This window comes from Hakea prostrata, unplaced genomic scaffold (genome assembly GCF_041222555.1).
Source record: "Hakea prostrata isolate BN-2017 unplaced genomic scaffold, UWA_Hpros_2 contig_13, whole genome shotgun sequence".
Classification (NCBI taxonomy): Eukaryota; Viridiplantae; Streptophyta; class Magnoliopsida; order Proteales; family Proteaceae; genus Hakea; species Hakea prostrata.
The window spans coordinates 275,086-282,424 of record NW_028291132.1 but is presented as its reverse complement, the minus strand read 5'-3'; positions in this window follow the sequence as shown (position 1 = coordinate 282,424).

Genomic DNA, 7,339 nt, shown 5'->3' with positions numbered 1-7,339 from the left:
TTGTCACATCCACCCAGCCGGTACACTATCTGGCATACCCGGGAATGTGATCCACAGTCCAAGGATCAAGCATCGAGGGACCATGCCTCCCACATACGCGATAACACAATCATGAACAATAATAATCAAAGTATAAGCAACAAATAATAGATATCATGAATAAGATAAGATCAACTAATCAGAGTGCGGAAATAGATAATACCAAATGTATAAGTGTAATCATGAGAATGAGGGAATAAGTGAAAGTCACTCTCTCAAGGCAGCGGAAAAGTAGAAAAAAATCAAGTTAGTTACAATCCCATGTTTAAAGAGTAACTCAAAGAAAAGTTAATTACATATCCAAATTGTTCAATAGTAATCCAAGGAAATGGGGCACTGTACAAGGGCTTCTTCTATCCTAATGATCGTCTCCTCATAGGTGTGGACAAAGAAAGCCCAGCACGGCTGCTCCCTCCCAATAGTGGGGCTAACCATGGTACAGAGAGTAATCCTCTTTGGCATCATAACTCTGATCTTCATCGTAGCTACCACCCAGAGCGTAGTATGAGGAATCAAAGTCTGTCTCATAGAGTGTGCCATCAGAGTCTTCAATACCTGCAGGATAATCTAACAACATTTGCACAAAAGGAATGAGTTCAAAGAACTCAGCAAGACAGTTATTCCATAATTTAAAATCATACAGATACAAATCATAACATAATGCAATGTGATATGAGATATATGATGCAAATATGATTCTAACTCTATGAATGCTAGTCTCTATAGTAGACATGCTTTAAGCCATAGCACCATACGTCTTTGGGTCATTAGTCACTCTCCCTCAACCCATTCCGTATCTTGGTACTGTCGTTATAATTGGGTAAAGTCCTCTCTAAACATGGTAGGGGATTCGGTCACCGCTCTCTCACATCACCATTTGGTATAAGTATTGGCGCATGTCACGATAAAGCCTAGCCCAATGCAAGTCATCTACTCAGTCATATCAACTCAGATCCAGATACGTCCATTCTTCGCCCCCGACGATCCTTTCCGGTATCCTTCACACTAGAGTCAGCGTAATCCCGGATTACAGAATCATCAACCCTATTGGTCATCCACAAATAGTAGACGGGAAGCTCTCACGTCCTCTCACGGGTTGGTTACCGGTCTTGAGCGCCCGTGAGCCCAAGTCTAGCTATTTGTAACCCTACCAATAACTGGCCCCTTTCGGGTATCCGTAGCATGGTTTATGTCCTCCCCCGAGTTGGTTACCGGTCTTGAGCACCCATCAAACCATACACTACCATGGGTCATTCGGTCTCAATGTCCTTCCGATTCGGGTCTGACACGATAAGGACAATCCTAGCCACACAACTAGACAATCCTATGTATGTCATCCAATAACCCGGGAAAGTGTCGATAGGCACCTTCGGAGAACATCCCATATTATTCCCTCCGATGCCCAAGGACAGAAGAGTCAATAGGACACTCCCCAAATCCCAAGTTATACTTAGGCAATCACATATTCAAGTCCATCATTTCTCATCCATTCAATACATCTTCATGAAAAAAGTTAAGTCATAATATTGAAATGATTCACCATGAACACAAGTAACAAGAATAATAAATCATTATGACAAGAGTATATGAATCGCAATACTACTGTTCTAAAACGTGTATAGCAGTCCTATAATAATCAAAAACAATTAAGAGACTATGTTCATTAAGTATAAGCATCAATCATAAGTTCATGGCCTAAGTGTTTATGGAGATAACCATCCTTACCTTAGGTTGAGTTGATGATGAATCGAGAATTACCAAGGAATGGTCCAAAAGTAGTGTTAAGACCCTAAACAAACATAAATAAGGAGTTAGAGAAGAAATCGGGAAGATTGGATGTCGAATGGTACAAAACTGGCTAAGGTTGCTGTCAGCAATAAGTTTGGTCGATGGTCCTTGGTCGATGGCATCGACCAAAGAGGATCGACCAAAATGTCTTCAGGACAGAATAGTGGGTCTTGGGGATTTTGGTCCAAAATTGGTCTTCTGGGGTTCGGATCGATCCGAAACTTGGAGGAATGCTTAAGAACAGTAAGAGGACACTACAAATCAAGGAATTAACATAATCTAATGGTCTAAATATAAAGCCCCAATTTGAGCTACTAAGTTCAAGAGACAAGCATCATAGCATGGATTGAAATTGATTATATTGGCATTGAAAAGACATGCATTAGCTAAGGGAATTTATAGGAATTTGATTAGGATCATATGCTAGTGATAAACATGTACATAGCATACTATACATTTCAATTTTTGTACAAGAAGGCATGATGTTAACAAGAAAATCAAAGAATGTATGTGCTAGACTTGAAATGGGGGCATAGCATCAATAGATAGGTGAGAGGATCATAGGTTAAGCATGAGTGGACGCTTGGAGTGATGGTTGCAAGGTTGCAACACCATCTCCAAGGTCTCAACAGCAAGAGAGGGATAGAAAAGAATAGAAAAAGATAGGATGGAGAGTGGAAGTGGTGAATCATACCTTGTAGTTGTAGATGGAGACATGGGACAATGATTAACAATGAGTTTTGGTGGAATCTTCTTCACAAGTGCCTAGGAGTTGCTTTAGGAAGCTCTCCCCACGTTCTCAGGAGTGATAATGATTGCAATAGGGCTCAAAACATGAGGCTAGTATAAATAGAATAGGGAATATTCCAAAGAATCATTAACTTGTCTGTCTGGGAAACTTTGGTCGATGGTCCTTGGTCGATGGCATCGACCAAAGAGGATCGACCAAAATGTTTTTAAACAGAAAATTCAGGTTTAGTTCATCAACTTCAGACAGGGTCTTGGAGGGCTACACAAGGTCAAATTGAATGGGGTTTTCTTCTATAATTCAATCAAGAAGTCTAGTTTTGGGGAATACCTTCGAATTGTGCACGGGAGTCCATTAGGTACTTCAACTAAATCACTCTTCTCTGATGCGCAGACTTTCATTAAACACCGACAATGTACTCAAGTAAGGGGTATCATCGTCAATGTCCATGCGCTCGGTCTCCGACATATAATTGTCAATCAAAAGGGTCTATAAGTCTCTTCTACCACCGCTTCGGGTCTTCGGACCTAAAAACAATAGTGGATCCGGGTTAGGGTCAGGGTTAGGATAGGGCTGGATTTTACACCTTTCCCTCTGGAGCCACCGTCTCCTTCCCGGCTATGTTGACTCTTAACCCTATTGGTCATCCACACCTAGTAAATAGGAAGCTCTTGTGTCTTCTCAAGCTTCCCGCAATCTCGAACGCCCACGAGCCCAAGTCTACTACATGTAATCCTACCAATGAATGGCCCCCACAATGTGATTTAAGTCCTCTCAAGGGTTGGTTACTGGTTTTGAGCGCCCACAAATCTCCATTACTGCCACGGATCACTCGATCTCAATTCCCCTTTCGATAGGGTCAGATATGACAAGGGTTTCCCTAGCCAAACACTTCTAGACCAACCCTAGGTATGTCAACCAGTAGTCAAGGAAAGTGCCAAAGGGCACCATAAGAATGTGTCGCATACCACCTCCACTGGTGTCCAATGACAGAAACGCCAAAAGGGCATTCCCCATTCCACAACCACAACCTAGGCAATCACATATTATCATAATTCCATACATCACATAATCAAGTCCAATTCACAATTCATCATTCATGATCAATAACAGAATGTAAATCATAACATGGATAACCTACTATAATTATAGAATTGAAACAATGTAAAGAAAATAAAACTACAGTAGCTAACTCATGCATTCAAGTCATAACACATCAAAGCATGTAATATGTATATTGTGAGTGAACGTACTCACCTTGAATTCGATTCAAAACCTTCAAGTAAGAGGTCAATGAGCAAGTCCAAAATCACCTAAACAACCTTAAACAAACATGTATAGAACATAAGGAACATACACTAAAGATTGGAGACAAAACGGAGGCAAAATGTAAAAAGAATCCTAGAGAAGCTAAAACTTAATCGGTCTAAACCTTACAAAATTAGAACAATTTTGTTTCCGAAGCTACCTTGGACGATGGTGCTTGGTTGATGTGATCGACCGAGGGAGGATCTACCAAACAGTCCCCATTTTCCAGCTTGCTGAATTTTGGATCTCTAGGGTCAAAACCAACACTTGGGCATTCAACCAACTTAAGGAAAGGTCTCCCCTGACTTCCTAGGACCTTCCAAAGATGTCAACATGGAACTCAAGGTCCAACTTCCAAGTCAAACCTTATTCAAGTCATTTTTTCTTCAAAAACAAATAGGGTCTTTGGATTAGGGTTAGGTGGGATTTCACACTTAGCTGGGAGACTTGTTACTTGGGCAATCGAGTTGAGTGAGCACCAGATTGAGTTCAGACCATGGCTAACTATCAAGGCACAAGTCCTAGTAGATTTTATTCTTGAAACTCCAGAGCCCGAACAAGAAGAAAAGGACCTCCAGAAGCTATTAAAAGGTGGATTCTTTCGGTGGACGGATCTAGTAATGCATAAGGAAGTGGAACAGGGCTACCGTTATTAAGTCCAGGCGGTTTCCAAATAAGGTATGCACTTCACTTCAAGTTCAAAGCCTCCAATAATGAAGCAGAGTATGAAGCGCTACTAGCTGGTCTAACGAATAGCAAAAGCTCTTGGCATCTGAACTTAGAAATAAGGAGTGATTCACAATTAATTGTGAATCAAGTATATGGGATATATGAAGCCAAAGAAAAGAGAATAAGCAAGCATCTCAGTATGGTCGACCAATACAAACAACACTTTGAAGATTTACTGGTCAGACAAGTTCCTAGAACAAAGAATGATCAAGTAGACGCACTCTCACGGCTAGCTACAGAGAATGTGAGTCTCACAAAACTAGTTATATATATGGAAGAGCTTTTGGTTCCAAGCACAAGTATGGTTGACCATATGCATATACAAACCAAGCAAGGATGGATGGCTCCAATCTTTCGATACCTGGAGAACAATATGCTCCCAAAGGATACAAAAGAGGCTCAAACTATCCAACATAGGGCTGCTCTGTATATTGTTCGAGATGGTAAGCTATACAAGAAGTCCGTAACATGACCACTATTACGATGTGTAGAAACTCCATAAGCTACTAACATCTTATGAGAAGTACATGAAGGCACTTGTGGAGCTCACATCAGGGCCGAGCAACTGGCAGATAAAGTGTTAAGGCAAGGTATTACTAGCCTACCATACAGGAAGACGCAAAAAATTATGATCAGAAATGCGATAAATGTCAAGTTCATGCCAACATACCTCATGCTCCAGCAATGCCTTTGACATCAAATCTTTCTCCCTTTCCATTTGCTAGATGGGGAATAGATTTGGTAGGAAAGCAACCCAAGGCTTCAGGAAGCAGGGAATACATGGTAGTTGTAGTGGACTACTTTACGAAGTGGGTAGAAGCTGAACCGCTTGCGTCAATCAATACCAATCAAATGAAGAAATTCATCACACACAATATCATGTATCAATATGGAGTCCCAAAAGTCATTATTATTGATCACGAGAAATAGTTCGAGAATTCAGAAGTTCAAAAATTATGTAAGGATCAAAGGATAGAACACCATCTATCGTCGATAGCATATCCCCAGAGTAATGGCCAATTAAAAGTCACCAACAGATCCATGCTCGAAGGGTAAAAGAAAAGGCTAGACCAATCTAAAGGAAGATGGGTAGATGAATTACCTAATGTCTTGTGGTCTTACCGAACAACCACTGAAGAAGCACCATTCTGATTAGCGTATGGCATTGAAGCTCAAGTACCCATAGAGATCAAGGTCGGATCCATCATAGAAGAAGAATTTGATGAAGAAGCCAACATTGAAGGAATGAAGGCAAGCGTGGATTTCCTTAAGGAGATAAGAGATAAAGCTCAATATCATCTTGAAGAATATCAAAGACGCATTGCTACCTACTACAGTGCTAGAGTAAAATTGAGGCAATCCCTTCTTGAACATATAGTTCTTCGCAAAGCATCTGCTTCAAATCCAACCAACCAGGGAAAGCTAGCTCCGAATTGGGAGGGACCAAACATCATAGTACAACAGGTTGCACCTGGAGCATATAAATTGCGAGATCTAGAAATGGAGCAGATGATTCCTCGGATGTGGAATTCAAATAACTTAAGGAAGTACTATCAATAGAATAGTACCATTATTTAGTTTTTTTTTTCAATTACGTAGCATGTTAGAACTAGTTAATTTTGAAGCTGAGCTTATATAATTGAAGTATTATAAATATTTTGAAGTCTTTGAACTACTAATACACCATCAAAGCTCAAAGGAATTCTGTGAAACCCAGCCCTAACCTAACCATAACCCTGACATGGAAACCCGGTTGTTTTTAGGTCCGAAGACCTGGAGTAAAGGAAGAAGCCAACTATGGGCCATCTCAGTAGAAGATTTGAAGTTTGACTCTGAACCCATGGATGTTGATGTTCCAATCTTGGAAGTCTGTGCAGATTTGGAAAGAAAGTTGCACCTGTTTGAAGATGAGATTAGTTGAAGGACTTGGAGTATTATCTGACTTGGTTTGAAGGCATTTCTACACCCTAGGTATTGCACTTGATGTGTGTGCAAAAGCCCTTGAGGTTTAGTGTCCATTTGATCCTCCAATTCCCTGTCTGGACTTTGTTGACCTGATTGGTCGATGGGCCCGGTCGACCAAGCACTCGACCAACTGTGTATTAAATTTGAGAAACTCCAATTTTAGGGTTTTTCACTCTCTATTTAAAAACACTTCATGGTTCTTAGTGTCCTCTACCTCCAAAACACTCTGAGAATGTGGGAAGACTCGTTTGAAACTCTCTTGGGTGATTTCGAAGATTCCTCTGCAGGATTTGAAGTCTCTCATCTCCGATCTGTCAGTCTAAGGTCAGTATCTCTTCTGTATTGTAATTTATTCTTTCTTTGATCTTTTTCTTGATTGAGATTGGGAAGAAGATGCTGCATTCTTGCAACCATCTCTTCCATGATCTCATTCTTTCTTTAGGGTTTATGATCAGCATAGAGATCTTAACCCTAACTCTGAAAATTCTTCTTTAAACCCTAGTCCTTTCTATGGATCTGATTTCTTAGCCTATTGAATCTAATTTTCATGACGTACTTGTATTTGATTCTGATTACCTTTTTCTTGAATGAAGATCTAAATCATCCCTTGTCTCTGCTGTGATTTCCATAGTATATTTTTCATCGAATTCTAGGGTTTTCACCCAATTTGGGGAAACCATGATTTTAATATGACGGTAATGTTTTTTATCATTATTAGTGCCCGATCTTTACTCCCTTAGTGTTAGAATACTATCCTAAAGT